General features: G+C 40.9%; 1 protein-coding gene and 1 pseudogene across 1 annotated transcript in view; one reads left to right on the top strand and one right to left on the bottom strand.

Annotated features, from left to right (window-relative positions):
* STK31 (serine/threonine kinase 31) overlaps nt 1-18,596 on the bottom strand; it is a 492,334-nt gene that overhangs the window by 273,960 nt on the left and 199,778 nt on the right. The window lies entirely within an intron of this gene.
* Nucleotides 11,784-12,285, top strand: LOC101042300 (large ribosomal subunit protein eL29 pseudogene; annotated as a pseudogene).

Raw genomic sequence — 18,596 nt, 5'->3', positions numbered from 1 at the left:
CAATTGGAGTTATCCAGGCTGGAGCTGGCATCCTGGAAGTCTCTAGGGAGGTGAGGTGAGGTTGGTCAAGTTATTTTACCCCTCAGGGCCTCATATTAACACTATTAAAAATAGGCCACCCACACAGTGCTACCATGAGGAATAAGTGAACATACCATTTTGTACAATAAAGGTTAATTATGTCTTTTAGCTATTTCTTCAAATAGAAATAAATTACTAAGACAGGCACTTAGGTATAGCAAATGTTGTGGTAGAAGGAAACAAGAAAACAGGCTTTGTCACAAAAACTTCATTTCATTTTCATTAATGTAATGTTTTTCCAACTTTAAGTTTCCCAGCTACAACCTCTAACCAAACACCTGCAGAAAGATAAGACTCCTCAGTAAGAAGATTAAAAGCCCCCTATCCCTATCCCAATTATGATGAGGGCTAGACTGTGCTGCTGGCAAATGAAATGTTAGTTTTGCTTTGGGGGGAAAGGGAAAAGTCAAATTTCTCTAACGGGTGGTCAGAACACCCCTATGAGCAAGGTGACTCACCCTGAGCTGTCCTGTAACTCAGGGTGGTTTTTTTTAATGGTTTTTGTGTAGATGGGAAAGTATTAATAGAGGCTAGCTCTCAGGGGGTAGTCTCAATACTGTGAACATATAACCATCACCCCCTAACCCACCTGCCCTGTCCCCAAACTACAGGGAAAGACCATGAATTTTGGAAACAGATGTGGGCTTAGAGTCAGACTGATCTGGATTTATATCCTATCTCAGTCATTTACCACCTGGATAGATTTCAACAAGTCCATTTTCTTTCCTAGATTTCAACAAGTCCATTTTCTTTCCAAGACTCAATTTTCCACATCTGTAAAAGAGAAAATACTGGTGTTATGAAGATATTCTGGGGACTAAGGTTCCATAGATAAAGCACCTGGCACATATGAGGTATTCAGTAAACAGCAAATAATAACACCACATGAACCACAAGAGTTGAAAAGCAGGGTACAGTGAAAAACAGAAATCATGGTACAAGGAAGGATGACAAGAAATCAAAATGAGAGACTGGATTGCCAAAGGAATTTCAGCTTATTCAGTGCTACTGGGAAGTAGATGAGCATGTAGAGATGATTAGAACGTAATTTTATGTAACACAAAAATAACTTATTCATTAGCACAGGACAGAGCAAGAGATGAGAAGTGAGCTGCACAGGATCGCAGCATCTGAACAGGCATCTCATCACACATCGTGACTCGCCATAGCCCTGTCCAGCCCTCCCTGTGCACGTCCTTGCTGACCAAGAGGCTTGGACTGGAAAGTCAAAGTAATGGCAACAGTTAAAATGTCAGAAAAGAGAAACGGAAATGTCACTATTTTTTTGGTAATCAGGTTATTTTTAATTGTTCAATTTCCCCTCCCTGACCTTTGGGACCCTAATAAACGGTGACAGTCTAAAGCCCCAAGCATGTATGAAATCTATTGATTTTTCATTATTTAATTCTATTTCCAGTCCTCTTTACCCTCAGAGATATAAATAGGAAGATATTAGTGCCCGACAGCAAGTAAGATGTTTCTTTTTGCTCTTATCCTATAACTGGAGTCCCAGGAAGCTCTATCTTGATGAATATTTCTTTTTTTCTTTCCTTTTTGCCTACTCCCTGCATTGTTTTCCCGTCTGCAATCACACTCCCTCCTCTCTTCCCCACACAGCTATGTTGCCTAATGGACTGTGAGGAGAGCCAGGCCTGAGACCCACAATGACAAAAGAAGGAAGATGGAGAGGTGATACTGGCTTCTGCCATGTGCAGGGCACTATTCTAGATCCTGGCGGGAAAGACAGTGATGGCCCACCAGACACGTACAGCCTCCTTATCCTACATAATGAAGTCCAATGTCCTTGCTTCACCAGTACACAGGGCCTCCACAATGAGCCTTCAGCCATCAATTCCAGCCCCATCTCTTTCCTCTTTTGCTACCAATACACAGACTAGAATCCAGAACTAACTCGGGGTCCTGATTCTTTACATGGAGCTGTGCTATCTCTGAAAATGTGGGACACAGCGAAGCTTGACTCCAACACTCCCTCTTACAAGCTGCGTGCTTGGGCAAATTTCTTGACTTCTCTGGACCTCAGTTTCCTCATTTGCAAAATATGGCTGATACTTTCATAGGATCACATGAAGATTACCTAAGATGACACACGTCAAGTGCCTCATATGTGAATGAGTAAAAACTCCCACTAGAGGCTCACAGCTCCCTGCTAGGTTAGAAGTGGGTAGGACAAAGGGAGGGAGAAAGAAGCTCCCTATTAAAAAACATTTTTCTCCCATATTAGTATGCCAATAAGAGATTCAATTGTGTCAATAATCTCTTATTACAAATGCAAATCACCCTTGTGGTAAGCTTATCAATTCCCACCTTTGTATAAATTATTTAAATCAAATCAGTACCTTCCAGAGTTTGAGATTACAGTGTTGTGCTTATGATGCAGGAGAGCAAGGTTATTTTTAAAACCTTTTTAGGAGGTTGCCTCGGTGCTCCTTTGCACTGCAGTCTGGGGGTGGGGGTTGGCTGATGCATAAAAAGTGAAGACATTCTGTCCAGGTAGCATACATACTGGTTGAAAGCATGAATTTTGAATGTTGAAATCACAGCAGCTAGGTGGCTGGAAGTCAGAGCTAGGTTGAGGAAAAGAAAATAGAAAAGGGTAGGGGAAAGACAAGAATCCTGAAAGTGAAGCAGAAGGCCGTGACATATCAACTTTGTCACCATGCCTTGGGCTCAGATGGCAGCTGGAATGCCACTGACAATCTCCAGGCCTGCTGCCTTTGGCTCACCAGCAGTGGATGGAGACATCCAGATGCATTTGTCAGGGTGTCCTGTCAGCTTGCCCTCATGCAGCCAGACTTATTAGTATAGGCTCTTTCATCTCCCAACAGCCCAGGTACCTCTCACATAAAACCCTTCCCTGTGCCCTACAGAGATGACATTAAAAGGGTGGAAGGAGAAGTGAGGGAAAGGATGGAGAGCGATGAGCACTTATAAAAGTAGGTCAGAATTCCCCTCCCCACTCCTCCTTCACAGTCCGTGCATTATTTCCCAACCGAAGGACAATGGGATGTACTCCCCACGTTGCACACATGCTCCTCAGCTTCTTGCATGTACATGGCATTTCCTATGTTGTCAAACCATTTGATTTGAAATAACAGATGTGTGAGCAGATTGTGAGCAGAGCAGGTAGGACTATCCCCATTTAAAATAATGAGGAGATTATGGTTCAAAAATGTTGGCCCTTCCCCAAATTCCAACTGCTAATTAGGAAGTAGTCCACTTTGGGACCCACGTCTCTTGATGGTTCATTGCAATATAGTGAAACTCAAGTTTTATGTAAGACCTTTATGATTACACTAAGGAACCTGAGTGGGAAGTCCATGAGGCTATGGACAGGAACGGCAGGTTTCAAACCCCGCCTCTGCCAGTGACTACTCATGAAATTTTTAAGAACTTTCTCATCCCTTGTTAGTTGTATTTCTAGGTATCTTATTCTCTTTGTAGTAATTGTGAATGGGAGTTCACTCACGATTTGGCTCTCTGCTTTTCTGTTATTAGCACATAGGAATACTTGTGAGTTTTGCACATTGATTTTTTTATCCTGAGACTTTGCTGAAGTTGCTTAAGAGCTTAAGGAGACTTTGATCTGAGGCAATAAGGTCTTCTAAATATCCAATCACGTCATCTGCAAATATAGACAATTTGACTTCCTCTTTTCCTAATTGAATATCCTTTATTTCTTTTTCTTGCCTGATTTTCCTGGCCAGAACTTCCAATACTATGTTGAATAGCAGTTGTGAGACAGGGCATCCTTGTCTTGTGCCAGCTTTCAAAGGGAACGTTTCCAGTTTTTGCCCATTCAGTATGATGTTGGCTGTGAGTTTGTCGTAAATAGCTTTTATTATTTTGAGATATGTTCCATTGATAGCTAGTTTATTGAGAGTTTTTAGCATAAAGGGCTGTTGAATTTTGTTGAAGGCCTTCTCTGCATCTATTGAGATAATCATGTGGTTTTTGTCTTTGATTCTGTTTATGTGATGCATTACATTTATAGATTTGTAATGTTAAACCAGGCTGTATGTTAAACCAGCCTTGCGTCTCAGGAATGAAACCAACTTGATAGTGATGGATAAGCTTTTTGATGTGCTGTTGGATTCTGTTTGCAAGTATTTTTTTAAGGATTTTCACATTGATGTTCATCATGGATATTGGCCTGAAATTTTCTTTTTTAGTTGTGTCTCTGCCAGGTTTTGATATCAGGATGATATCAGTTTCATAAAATGAGTTTGGGAGAATTCCCTCTTTTTGTATTGTTTGTAATAGTTTCAGAAGGAATGGTACCAGCTCTTCTTTATACCTCTGGTAGAATTCAGTTGTGAACCTGTCTGGTCCTGGACTTTTTTTGGTTGGTAGGCTATTCATTCCTGCCTCAACTTCAGACCTTGTTATTGGTCTATTCAAGGATTCAACTTCTTTCTGGTTTAGTCTTGGGAGGGTGTAAGTGTCCAGGATATTATTCATTTCTTCTATATTTACTGGTTTATGTCACAAGGATTTAGAAATAGAAATATCATTTGGCCCAGCAATCTCATTCCTGGGTATATACCCAAAGGATTATGAATCATTCTATTATAAAGACACATGTACATGTATGTTCACTGTGGCACTGTTTGCAATAGCAAAGACTTGGAACCAACCCAAATGTCCATCAATGATAGACTGGATAAAGAAAATGTGGCACACTGACACCATGGAATACTATGCAGCCATAAGAAAGGATGAGTTCATGTCCTTTGCAGGAACATGGATGAAGATGGAAACCATCATTCTCAGCAAACTGACACAAGAACAGAAAACCAACCACCACATGTTCTCATTCATAAGTGGGTGTTGAACAATGAGAACACATGGACATAGAGAGGGGAATATCACACACTGGAGCCTGTTAGGGGGTGGGGGGGGTAGGGGAGGGATAACAGGGGGTGGGGGGATTGGGGAGGGACAACATTAAGAGAAATACCTAATGTAGATGACAGGGGAACGGATGCAGCAAACCACCATGGCATGTGTATACCTATGTAACAATTCTGCACGATCTGCACATGTACCCCAGAACTTAAAGTATAATAATAATTTTTAAAAAAGAACTTTATCTGTGATAGCTGATTTTCTCATCTGTCAAATGAAGTGAGTGTGGACAATCTTCTGACTTTAAAGCACATGTGTGTATATATGCATAATGTGGGGGCAGTAAGAAGTGATATGAAGGTGAAAAACAAAAAGGGTATAGAATAGAAACTTGACACTTGTGTCTCTGCATAGTCTCATTCACCCAATCTATTCAATATTCTGTCAAATGTTCTGCAACTCTACAAGACCTGAAATAGCCTCAAATACTGGCAGCACTGCTAGACTGGTGATGCTTCTTGCTATGGTCTGAATCTGTTTCCCCAAAACTCATACATTGAAACTTAATCACCAATGTGATAGTATTAAGAGGTGGGGACTGTAGGGGGTGATTAAGTCACAGGGAAGAACACTAATGAGTGTGATAGTACCCTCATAAAAGAGGTTGAACGGAGCCACTTTGTTCTTCCATCATGTGAGGGCACAGCAGCAAGGCACCATTTTGAAGCTGAAAGTGGGCCCTCACCAGACACTGACCCTGCTGGCACCTTGATCTTGGACTCCCCAGCCTCCAGAAAAGTGAGCAATAAATGCATAGTATTTATAAATTATTCAGTCTGGACAGGTGCCGTGGCTCACACCTGTAAACCCAACACTTGGGGAGGCTGAGGTGGGTGGACCACCTGAGGTCAGGAGTTCAAGACCAGCCTGGTCAACATAGTGAAGCCCAGTCTCTACTAAAAATATAAAAATTAGCCAGGCACAGTGGCAGGTGCCTGTAATCCCAGCTACTCAGGAGGCAGAGGCAGGAGAATCGCTTGAACCCGGGAGGCAGAGGTTGCAGTGAGCCAAGATTGCACCATTGTACTCCAGCCTGGATGATAAGAAACTTCATCTCAAAAAAAAAAAAAAAAATTAAAAAACTAAAAATTAAAAAATATTTTTGAAATGATTCAGTATAAGATGTTTTGTTATAGCAGCCCTAACAGACTGAAACACCTTGGGAAGTCATATAATATTTCAGCATCACTCAACCGTCACATCATTCTTCTTCTCTCTTTCTTTGTACCTTGTCCATTATCCCAAGAGTCTGCATTTAAATAAATTGGACCTTCCGCTTTTGCTGTTATGCACCACAATGCCTTAAGTAGAAAAAAACACCAAATTAAAAACCACACTCAGATCAATGCTAACCTCAACTTTGTTGCTAAGACAGTCCTACACTACAGAGCTAAAACCTTCACCAACACCTAGCATTAGAATTAGCCATGGTTTGGGGTTTCTTTTTAATTTTCAGCTTTTATGGCTTTTAAAATTAAATAAACCCTCTGCACCCCCATATATTCTCAACAGGCACAGAAATTTCCACTGGTACTCAGAAAATGATGACGCATTACAGGTGTGACTGCTGAAGCAATTATCTCTTTGTTGTTTTAAAATGGCCACACACCATTTTTAGCCAGGTCTTAACTGCCACAGTGGGAAATGAGGCCATTGTCTAATTAATTTTTATCTCAATTATCTGGGCAGCTGCCCTGAATCCTGATCTTCCTTTTGTCAGTGGGAATATGACATAATTGGAGGAAGTAGATACATGAAAGAATATGGGCTTTAAAAAATGTTAATAAAACGGCCTGATTTCTCCCTTCAGTAAGCACTTCTGTGCTCATGTCTACTCCACATTTACCTTCTTAAACTTGTTCCTCAAAGTGTGCTCCATGGACTTCGCACGGCAGCATCACCCAGGAGCATTGTTGGAAATATGGTAGCGATGGGGCACCACTCCAGACCCACTGAATAAGAATCCTAGTTGCATCCCATTTTCTAGGGGATTCCTGTGTACAGTAAAGCTTGAAGAGCCCTGTATTAGCTTCCTGTGGCTGCTGAAACAAGTTACCACAAACCTGATGGCTTACAACAACAAAAATTTAATCCCTCACGGTTCTGGAAGCCAGAGGTTCAAATTTTAGATTTTTTGGACCAAAATAAAACAAGGTGTTGGCAGGGACACATTCCCTTTGCTGGCTTGGGGGGAGAATTTGCTCCTTGCCTCTTTTAGCTTCTGATGGCTGCCGGTGTTCCTTGGTTTGCAGCAAGTCTCTGTCTCCATCTTGACATCACCTTCTCTATATGCATCTCAGGTCTTTCGCTACTCTGTCTCTTACAGGGATGTTTGTGATGGAATTTAGGGCCCACTTGGTTAATCCAAAATAATCTCATATCAAGATCTTTCATTTAAATCATATCTGCAAAGTCCCTTTTTCTAAATAAAGTAACATTTATAATTTCCAGGGATTGGAATGTGGATATCTTCTAGGGAGCCACTTTTCTGCATATGTCAGCCATGCATCTAGAAAGTTTTACCTTCACATATTAGTCAGAATATAATGACACTATATAAATGATTTGTATAAATCACTTTTAAAAATACCATCTCCAAATATAAATTTAGTAAATTTAACAAAAAGCTATCCTACAAAACCTATTGTTAGCAAAGCATTGAAGTTTCAAACACTGCCTCCGTGAACCAAAATCCAAGGCCTCTGAAGTTTCATTCTATTTGCAGCTCATAAACATGTCCCTTACCTGTCCAGAATGCCTGTCAAACATTCTGATTTCTATGCTCCAACCCAGACCCACCAAAATCAAGTCACCAAGAAAGGGCCTGGGAATTTGTGTTTTAAAAAGGCACCCTGGGATGATTCTACCCATCAGTTTGAGAAACCCTGCTTAAACCAATACTTCTCATCCGGCACTGTACATTACAATCATTTAAGCAATTTCTTAAAAATACGGAAGCCCAGATCCACCCTAACCAATTCAAGCTGATTCTCTTGAGGGAGTATTTTCCAAAGCTCCCCAGAGATTTTAATTTGCAGCCTGGCTTGAGACCCACTGATTTTACCTCTGGGACCAGGTAAGTGTTAAAGGTGATTTAACAGACCCAGATAAACCACTCATTAAACTATCTGGGCTACTGCCCTTTTCAGAATACGTGTTGAAGGGCCCTTCTTCACAGGATTGGTCATGCCTATCATGAAGAAATTGTGAAAGTGCTTAGGAAAATCAGCCCTGCAGGAGCTCTCACCCCAGCCATGAGAAGCCATGTGCAAATAACATTCATCACCGCCCATGAGTATCTTGCATCAGAGAATAAAACCATGTCCAAGCAATCCTTTCACCCACCCCAAATCCCATCCTACTTTATAAAGAGGAACTTATTTCTCTTCTTCTCCACCTCCCTCCCCAATCTCCACTACCCCACATACACTTTCTTCTAGCCTCACAATACCAAAGTAATAAAGCTTTTAAAATTTTTTATGTTTTATTTAACACACTGAAATGTTCCCTACTTCCATGTAAAGATGAAAAGTTTACATCTTTGATCTTTCCCACAGAGTGTTACTGTCTAGCTGTGGGGCACAGTGGCCAAACAGTAAGAATTGAAGTTTAAAGTTCTGCAAAAAAACTAGTAGAAACCAGCAGAACAAGGAAAGAGGTACGAGAAGGAGAGAGTAGTAGCCCTTCTTGCTATAGGTAAGAATTCGGGCTGAGTGGAAAACTATGCATTATCTATAACTCACTCTTCTGTGTTTTCTGATTCTGAGACTACAGAGGCTATTCATGAAGTCTAAATTATGAATAACTGATAGTAATGCAAAATAATCCTGGAAACAGGAAAATTCTGTCCTATACAGTAAAAAAAAAAGAAAAATAGCCAATTGAATTGAACTTTTGAAGTGAAGACTTCCTTCCCCATGGAAGGAAAGTCTTTGGGGGGAAAAAAAATTGCCTTGATTTGCATGTTTACATCAACTTTTCTTTACTCCATGTAAATTTGTTTTTTATAATTTTTTCTTTGAACCAATTATATCATAATAAATAAAATTTTAATGCATATTCATTTTTATAGTTGTATAAAAGTCATGATTTATCCTTTTTTGAAAATTCTCTTTTAACATTGCTCATGATCACTTTAGATGCCAAGGAGGACAAGACCTATGATGACTGCTAAAGCTTACAGATAAACCCTAACACAATCGAATGAAGGTAAAGAGATCTTGCCTCTGGGAATGAGTGTCTTGGAGTATCACAAGCATCTAGCCCCAAACTTGTTTTCTCCTGGCTCCTTCATATCTAGCCCAGAGAGCAATCATCACCTAGGACCACAACTGTTTTCCTCCTATGAAGCTGAATGCAGGTACAGAATGTATCAGAGCAAGGGATTCTTCCACCTGGGACCTCGTTTGAGAAGAAGTCTTGACTGCTTAAATCAGCTCTCTCCCACAAGGGGCTGTGTGCTGTTTATAGGTGCCCACAACAACCTGTAGGTTTAGAAACAGTATCAGGAACAATGCCAGTGGTGTTTCTCCAAGCCCACAAGGATAGTAAAGGTAATGTGAGAGGGTGGAAAGTTCCCCAAAATAAAAAGAAAAACTAGCTAGGGGAAAATTACAGAATTAACTTAAGTCCATGATATCACCTAGGTCAGTTATTATATTTAAAGCATGATTCTGTTTATCTTATGATGATCGAAATTACAAATATTTCATCAAGGTAGAAAATTTTAATACAGTACCATGCTGTTTTGATTACTGTAGCCTTGTAGTATAGTTTGAAGTCAGGTAGCATGATGTCTCTGGCTTTGTTTTTTTATTTTTTTATTTTTTGCTTAGGATTGTCTTGGCTATGCAGGCTCTCTTTTGGTTCCATATGAAATATAAGGTGGTTTTTCCAATTCTGTGAAGAAAGTCAATGGTAGTTTGATGGAGATAGCATTGAATCTATAAATTACTTTGGGCAGTATGGCCATTTTCACAATATTTATTCTTCCTATCCATAAGCGTGGAATGTTTTCCCATCTGTTTGTGTCCTCTCTTATTTCCTTGAGCAGTGATTTGTAGCTCTCTTTGAAGAGGTCCTTCACATCCCTTGTTAGTTGTATTCCTAGGTATTTTATTCTCTTAGTAATAATCGTGAATGGGAGTTCACTCATGATTTGGCTCTCTGTCTGTTATTGGTGTATAGGAATGCTTTTGATTTTTGCACATTGATTTTGTATCTTGACACTGCTGAAGTTGCTTATCAGCTTAAGGAGATTTTGGGCTAAGATGATGAGGTCTTCTAAATATGCAATCACGTCATCTGCAAACATAGACAATTTGACTTCCTCTTTTCCTAATTGAATACCCTTGTTTCTTTTTCTTGCCTGATTGCCCTGACCAGAACTTCCAATACTAAGTTGAATAGGAGTGGTAAGAGAGGGCATCCTTGTCTTGTGCCACTTTTCAAAGGGAATGCTTCCAGTTTTTGCCCATTCAGTATAATGTTGGTTGTGGGTTTTCATAAACATCTTTTATTATTTTGAGATATGTTCCATTGATACCTAGTTTATTGAGAGTTTTCAGCATAAAGGGCTGTTGAATTTTGTCAAAGGCCTTCTCTGCATCTATGGAGATAATTACATGGTTTTTGTCTTTGTTTCTGTTTATGTGATAGATTACATTTATAGATTTGCATATGTTGAACCAGCCTTGCATCCCAGAAAGGAAACCGACTTGATGATGATGGATAAGTTTTTCGATGTACTGTTGGATTTGGTTTGCCAGTATTTTATTGAGGATTTTTGCATCAATGTTCATCATAGATATTGGCCTGAAATTTTCTTTTTTAGTTGTGTCTCTGCCAGATTTTGGTATCAGGATGATGTTGGTCCCATAAAATGAGTTAGGGAGGATTCCCTCTTTTTGTATTGTTTGGAACAGTTTCAGAAGGAATGGTGCCAGCTCCTCTTTGTATCTCTGGTAGAATTCAGCTGGTCCTGGACTATTTTTGGTTGGTAGGCTATTCATTCCTGCCTCAACTTCAGATCTTGTTAATGGCCTGTTCAGGGATTCAACTACTTCCTGGGTTAGTCTTAGGAGGGTGTAAGTGTCCAGGAATTTATCCATTTCTTCTAGATCTACAGGTTTATGTGCATAGAGGAGTTTAACAGAACAGAGGCATCAGAAGTAATGCCACACAGCTACAACCATCTGATCTTTGACAAGCCTGACTAAAACAAGCAATGGAGAAAGGATTCCCTATTTAATAAATGATGTTGGGAAAACTGGCTAGCCATATGCGGAAAGCTGAAACTGGATCCTTTTCTTATACATTATATAAAAATTAACTCCAGATGGGTTAAAGATTTAAACATAAGGCCTAACACCATAAAAACCCTAGAAGAAAACCTAGGCAATACCATTCAGGACATAGGCACAGGCAAGAACTTCATGAATAAAACACGAAAAGCAACGGCAACAAAAACCAAAATAGACAGACGGGATCTAAGTAAACTTAAGATCTTCCACTCAGCAAAAGAAACCATCACTAGAGTGAATTGGTTACCAACAGAATGGGAAACAACTTTTGCAATCTGTCCATCTGACACAGGGCTAATAATCAGAATAAACAAAGAACTTAAACAAATATACAAAAAAAAATCAAAAAGTGGGCAAAAGATATTTACAGACACTTTTCAAAAGAAGACATTTATGCAGTCAACAAACATATTAAAAAAAGCTAATTGCTCTGTCAGTCCCAGGTGCTTCGGGAACCATGGCTTAGGTGCAGACATGGCCAAGTCCAAGAACAACACCACACAAAAGCAGTCCCGAAAATGGCACAGAAATGGTATCAAGAAACCCAGATCACAAAGATACGAATCTCTTAAGGGGGTGGACCCCAAGTTCCTGAGGAACATGCGCTTTGCCAAGAAGCACTACAAGAAGGGCCTAAAGAAGACGCAGGCCAACAATGCCAAGGCCATGCGTGCACGTGCCGAGGCCATCAAGGCCCTCTGAAAGCCCAAGGAGGTTAAGCCCAAGATCCCAAAGGGGGGTGTCGACTTGCCTACATTGCCCACCCCAAGCTTGGGAAGCGTGCTCGTGCACGCATTGCCAAGGGGCTCAGGCTCTGCCGGCCAAAGGTCAAGGCCAAGGCCAAGGATCAAAACAAGACCCAAGCTGCAGCTCCAGCTTCAGTTCCAGCTCAGTCTCCCAAAGGTGCCCAGGCCCCTACAAAGGCTTCAGAGTAGATATCTCTGTCTGCCAACGTGAGGACAGAAGGACTGGTGTGACCCCCCGGGGCTGCCATCTGCGTGAGGCTGGGGTCCTCCTGTGCTATTTGTACAAATAAACCTGAGGGAGGAAAAAAAAAAAAAGCTAATCATCACTGGCCATTAGAGAAATGCAAATTAAAGCCACATTGAGATACCATCTCACACCTGTTAGAATGGCGATCATTAAAAAATCAGGAGACAACAGATGCTGGAGAGGATGTAGAGAAATAGGAATGCTTTTACACTGTTAATAGGAGGGTAAATTAGTTCAACCATTGTGGAAGACAATGTGGCAATTCCTCAAGGACCTAGAAATAAAAATTCCATTTGACCCAGCAATCCCATTACTGGGTAATTGATGGTATCTCAGCAATTCCATTACTGGGTCAAATGGTATTCCATTATATATCCAAAGGATTATAAAACATTCTATTATAAACACACATGCACACATATGTTTACTGCAGCACTGTTTACAATAGCAAAGACTTGGAACCAACCCAAATGCCCATCAAGGATAGACTGGATCAAGAAAATGTGGCATAGGCCGGGCGCGGTGGCTCAAGCCTGTAATCCCAGCACTTTGGGAGGCCGAGGTGGGTGGATCACGAGGTCGAAAGATCGAGACCATCCTGGTCAACATGGTGAAACCCCGTCTCTACTAAAAATACAAAAAACTAGCTGGGCGTGGTGGTGCATGCCTGTAATCCCAGCTACTTAGGAGGCTGAGGCAGGAGAATTGCCTGAACCCAGGAGGCGGAGGTTGCGGTGAGCCGAGATCGCGCCATTGCACTCCAGCCTGGGTAACAAGAGCGAAACTCCATCTCAAAAAAAAAAAAAAAAAAAAAAAGAAAGAAAATGTGGCATATATACACCATAGAATACTATGCAGCCATAAAATTTATGAGTCATATTCTTTGCAGGGACATGGATGAAGCTGGAAACCATCATTCTCAGCAAACTGAGACAATAATAGAAAACTAAACACCATATCTGCACTCATAAGTGGATGTTAAACAATGAGAACACATAGACACAGCAAGGGGAACATCACACACTAGGGCCTTTTGAGGGGTAGAGGGGCTAGGGGAGGAACAGCAAGGGGTTGGGGAATTGGGGAGGGATAACATTAGGAGAAATACCTAATGTAGATGATGAGGGAGGGAAGCAGCAAACCACCATGGCACATGTATACCTACGTAACAAATCTGCATGATCTGCACATGTACCCCAAAACGTAATAAAAAACGAAAATTTTAAACCACTATTACCTTGTTCAAATAATCTGTGCCATACACACACACAATATTTTAGTTATGATATATATATATAGTTGCTTTGATCTAAATTTTCCCAAGGTCTCTGAAATTAGCCTTGCTGTTTCAAACATGTGATTCTCTACCCAGGGCCTATGATAACCCCAAATTTCTTTGCCTCTGAGGTCAGTATTTCAACGATGCAGCTCTTCATTCACAATCTTTTTGTTTTCCAGCTGGTTAAGATGATCCCACAACTTTTCTTCAAAAGTTGGTATACCTACCATCTAGCCCTCCACCTTCTCCCTAACCACTGGGATATCTCTCTACTTTCTCCTATCAATTTCTTCCTTCCTGTCTTATCTTCCCTCCCTCTCTAGCTTTGATTTCATTTTCATTATTTTAAGTAATATTTTACAAATATCCTATACTCTCTTGCCCCTCTGCCTCTAAATACCACCTCTCTGGCAAAATCTACAACTTAGATGAACCCAACTACCATTTTCTTCAAAAGTGTACCTGGGCATTTAAGGGATGCTGGGAAAATCTCACAGCTGGGCCAGTTGGTGGCACTGTAAATTATATTGAAGGCCAATCTCAACCAAATCCTCAACTTGACTTCATAACCTCATCACATGGCTACACACAATCCCTGCCCACTTGCACGCCTGTCTCAAATGTTCTCTCTTCTCCTCTCACCAGTAACTCCATCAAATCCCTCCCTTTCTCTCAGCAAACAATGCAAGGTCACAGGGGAAACAGGAATTTTCAGATACAGAGGCCACTGATGTGCTGATGAATCCCTAATTCAAACCTCCAACCCTGGCCTCCATGTAAGCTCCTACCCCAAAATCAAACTCTTCATAATCCCCCTTAAAAAAATCATCATCCTCTTTCAGTACCCTATCTCAATGACTGGCACCGCAATCAATTTCATTGGAGACAGCAGACATTTTCAAGCCATCTTTTTTACGTCCTTCCCCCTCAGCCTGCAAATTCATTTCCTCACCAACTCCTGGATTTTGCTTCCTCTTTACATGTCAAATCAATCCACATCTTTCCATCTGTATTTCCATCCCTGAATTGTCATCCCTAAGCTATTACCTTGCCTTGCCTAGACTCTTGTTTGATCAGCAACCACTACCTACAATGCAAGTTGCTTGTGGACAGGGACTTTCACAGTCAATCATTCAAAATACAAAAGGCCTGGAAGAAACAAGATTTGCTGGATTGGCCATTGTAAAGGAGCATATTTATTCAACAGATAATTTTTGTATTTCTACTCCAATCTAGACATTATATTAGGTAATAAAGAAAAGATGATCTAAGAGCTCCTCCTGGAAAAAAACTCATCATCTACAAGATAGTGGGAGCACTTAGTCAACAACAATAATACAAGAAAGAATACAAACATTGTGTAAGCAAAATGCTGGGGCAGGGAGGATAGCAACAACAAAGAAATATAGAGAAAGAATAAATCCCAGACGAATGGATGCTTAAGAAAAACTTAACAAAGGAGATGATATCGACACATGAAGACAGGGTATATGGGCAATAAACACATTATAGGAGAAGGTGAGTTTCTTAGCAAAGAAGTAAAACCCAGAAAGTACAGGGGAAAACATTCAACCTGGTGATCATGGACTAATGAGGAAGTTAGAATGGAAGAGTTGTTGGAACTCCACTGGGATAAATTCAGTGGGGCATGGGAAAAACTTCAGAGGGTTTCTCTATTTAAGTGGCTTTGCTTTTGGTGTAATTTACATTTTGAGTGACTTAGCTAAAATGAGGGGATGCTTTAGGTCTATGCCACTCCATGCAGACTTGGGAATGAATTAAGAAGAGCCCTGTTGATGAGATCTATGCCCTTGGTACTTGGATTGGTCTGTTCTCACATGGCTATAAAGGAATACCTGAGATTGGGCAATTTATAAAGAAAAGAGGTTTAATTGGCTCATGATTCCACTGGCTGTACCGGAGGCATGAGGCTGGCATCTGCTCAGCTTCTGGGAGGCCCCAGGAAATTTATAATTATGGCAGAAGGTGAACGGGAAGCACACATATTACATGGCCAGAGCAGGAGCAAGAGAAAAGGAAGGGGCGGTGCTATGCACTTTTAAATGACCAGATCTCACAAGAACTCACTCACTATTGTGAAGATAGCACCAAGGGGGAAATCTGTGTTCATGATCCAATCACCTCCTACCAGGGCCCACCTCCAACATCGGGGTTTACAATTCAACATGAGATGTGGGTGATAACACAGATCCAAACCATATCAGTACTCCATAGTTCCTCACAGTGGATGTAAAGAGGAGATGTGCCTGCAACTTCATTCTTATCTTCACAGTATTTAGATTGGCACCTAAGAATCCAACTGCAGTGCCTAACACCAACATTGCCCACTCCTTCACATAGTAACTGTGACTGGCCTGTTCTATTACTCTTTCTCAGAGGGAAGAAAACACATTAAACTTCTCTGTCAAAGAAGCCACAGGCACATGAACTTGTATAGTTTCCTGAGTTATTCACAATCAGAGCTAAAGAGATATCCACACAAGGTCAGGACAGAAGAGAGTAGCATTTAAGCTGCACAGGTGGTATTTCTTATTCTTTTCATCCCTGGAGCAAAAGAAGCAGAATGCAAAGAGGCAAATTATGGCACAGTGTGAGGGGAGGGGTGGGGCATGGGAAGTAACTAGAAAGCAATATGCCACCACATCGTCTCCCTCACTGCTGGCAGACATCACCAGCCAATCAAAATGTCTTTTCCCACAGAGCAATGGCCTTGAACCATTTATGAACTTACCACTCCAGGAAAATACTGCCAATCAGTCAAAGTTGGCCCACAAGAACAAATTTTTTTGCCATTCTTAGAATAACAGAAAGAAAATTACAATCAGTACATCTGTGTTCAAGCCCATCAAGACTGTTACTAGCTATGTGGCCATGGGCAGTCTCAATTCTCTAAGTCACAACTTTTCCGCAGCTTTGAATGGAGATAACAACTTTGCCCTCACAATCTGCCAGAGTTGTGGCAAAAGTCAACTGTGACAATGCATGGAAGAATGCTTTGAAAACAGCAGGGCTCTATAGAGGTTAGATGTTCTCCAGATGGGAGGCATTACTACTTGTCAGTTCCAGAATATTCCCTGTGCCCTGACCAGAGCACATTCCTTAGCCCTCGTTAGCTGCCTGCAGGATCACATGTGAAAAGAAGCCAGCAGGAGGAATTCAGCAACTCTCTGCTGTCCTTTGCATCTTTTCATCTGTTCTTCCTCATCCAAAGCAGACAGCATGTGGACCAGCCAAACTGCCATCTTTAGTACAATTCCCCGGGTAGCCCAGAATGGCCCGTGTCCAAGGAACTGAACTTGAACTCAGCTGACTGGCTGAGGCCAGTCAGGGCTTAAGGGTTTATAACAAATGCAGAATGAAACCACAGCTGTAGCTAAAGAAAACAATTTAAAGCAGATTAAACAATTAGCTTTTGAATAATAATTTCATATGAATTTATTTTGCATTTTGTGATGGTGCAAGGTGCTCTGTGCAGATAGGACTTTCCTAAATTAATAAGGCATGGGGATTATTTAAAAAGAACAGTTTGACTGGAGATTCTGGAGTTTTCTTCAGCAGACTAAAGTTAGATGCCAGTGAAGCCAAAAGTTGGAATGATTATGTGCTTGCAGAGAAAGCCACAGCATGAAGAAAGCTGCCAGAGTATCCAAAGAGCAGCACCAAGACCATAGGAGCCCTGTTCATGTTCCCAGCATGGGCAGTGCATAGCTTTTTGCCATTTTTATTCTGAGATGTGGAGAATGAATTATAGGGGCAAGTGTGGAGGCAGACAGACTTAGAAGCTTATTGGAACAATGCAGATAAAGATGATTGCAGTGCAGGAGAAAAGGGAACTGAATCAGGGAGAATTAACCAGACTTATTAATGGATCAGATGGAGGAGATGAATGAAAAGAATGAATTGAGAATGGCTCTAATGTTTTTGGCTTGAATAACTGGAAGGATAGGGGTGGCATTTGCTGAAATGGGGAAAAAACAGAAGAGATATGGCTGAGAATTCAGTTTTATCTTGAGCATTGAGAAGGTTTTTCCTCCTGGCATCAAATACATAGTCTTTTCCAACACCTGCAAGATGTCCTATAATTCAATTCGATTCAATTCAGACACTACTCAGAGTTAGCTTTAGACTCCACAAATTTAAGGGTTCAATTCCAAGAAACTGCCCTCACTTCAGATGCCAGCCACAAGAATCACAAGAATTTGCTAGAATGGTTCACAGAACTCAGGAAGCCACTTTATTTATGTTTATGAGATTATCATAAAGGATACAAACAGCCAGGTGGCACACAGGGCGAGGTCTAAAAGGGTCCTAACAAAAGGATCTTCTGTAATTGGGGTATATCACTCTCCTGGCACACGGATGTGTTCGCCCATTCAGAAGCTCTATGAACTCTGTTGTTTAGGGGATTTTATGGAATTTTAATTATGTTTTCATGATTGATTAAACATTAGTCACGGGTAATTGACTCAGTCCCTACCCCTATCACTTCCCTAGAGGTTGGGTGCATGCAAAAACGTTTCAAGCTTCTAATCAAGGGTTGGTCTTTCTGGTGACCAGACCCAATCCCGAAACTATCCAGGGGCTTGCCGATAGTCACCTCATTAATACAAAAGATGCTCTATAACCCTTATTATGCAGGAGCTCTGGGTTCTAGGAGCTCTGTGCCAGAAACCAAAGACAAAGACTAAGTATATTTCTATGATACCACAGGGATATAAGTTTCAGATGCTGTCTCTATGAACATACATGAACCCGGGGCTCTGGGAGAAATCAGAGGCCAGATTCAAATTCTATCTCTGCTGCTTATTAGCATCTGTAACTATTCATAGGTATTTCTCCACATCTTAGCTGCTTAATCTCTAAAATGCAAATATAACCAGCTTGCAGTGTTCTATAAAAATAAGAAAGAGAGCATGTAAAGCTACCATTCATTCAACAAATGTGTATTGAGCCTCTACTATATGCCAGGAACTATTCTAGGGGCAGGAAATAGA

The sequence above is a fragment of the Saimiri boliviensis genome, chromosome 10 (genome assembly GCF_048565385.1).
Source record: "Saimiri boliviensis isolate mSaiBol1 chromosome 10, mSaiBol1.pri, whole genome shotgun sequence".
NCBI lineage: Eukaryota > Metazoa > Chordata > Mammalia > Primates > Cebidae > Saimiri > Saimiri boliviensis.
This window is presented reverse-complemented; position numbering and strand designations above follow the sequence as displayed.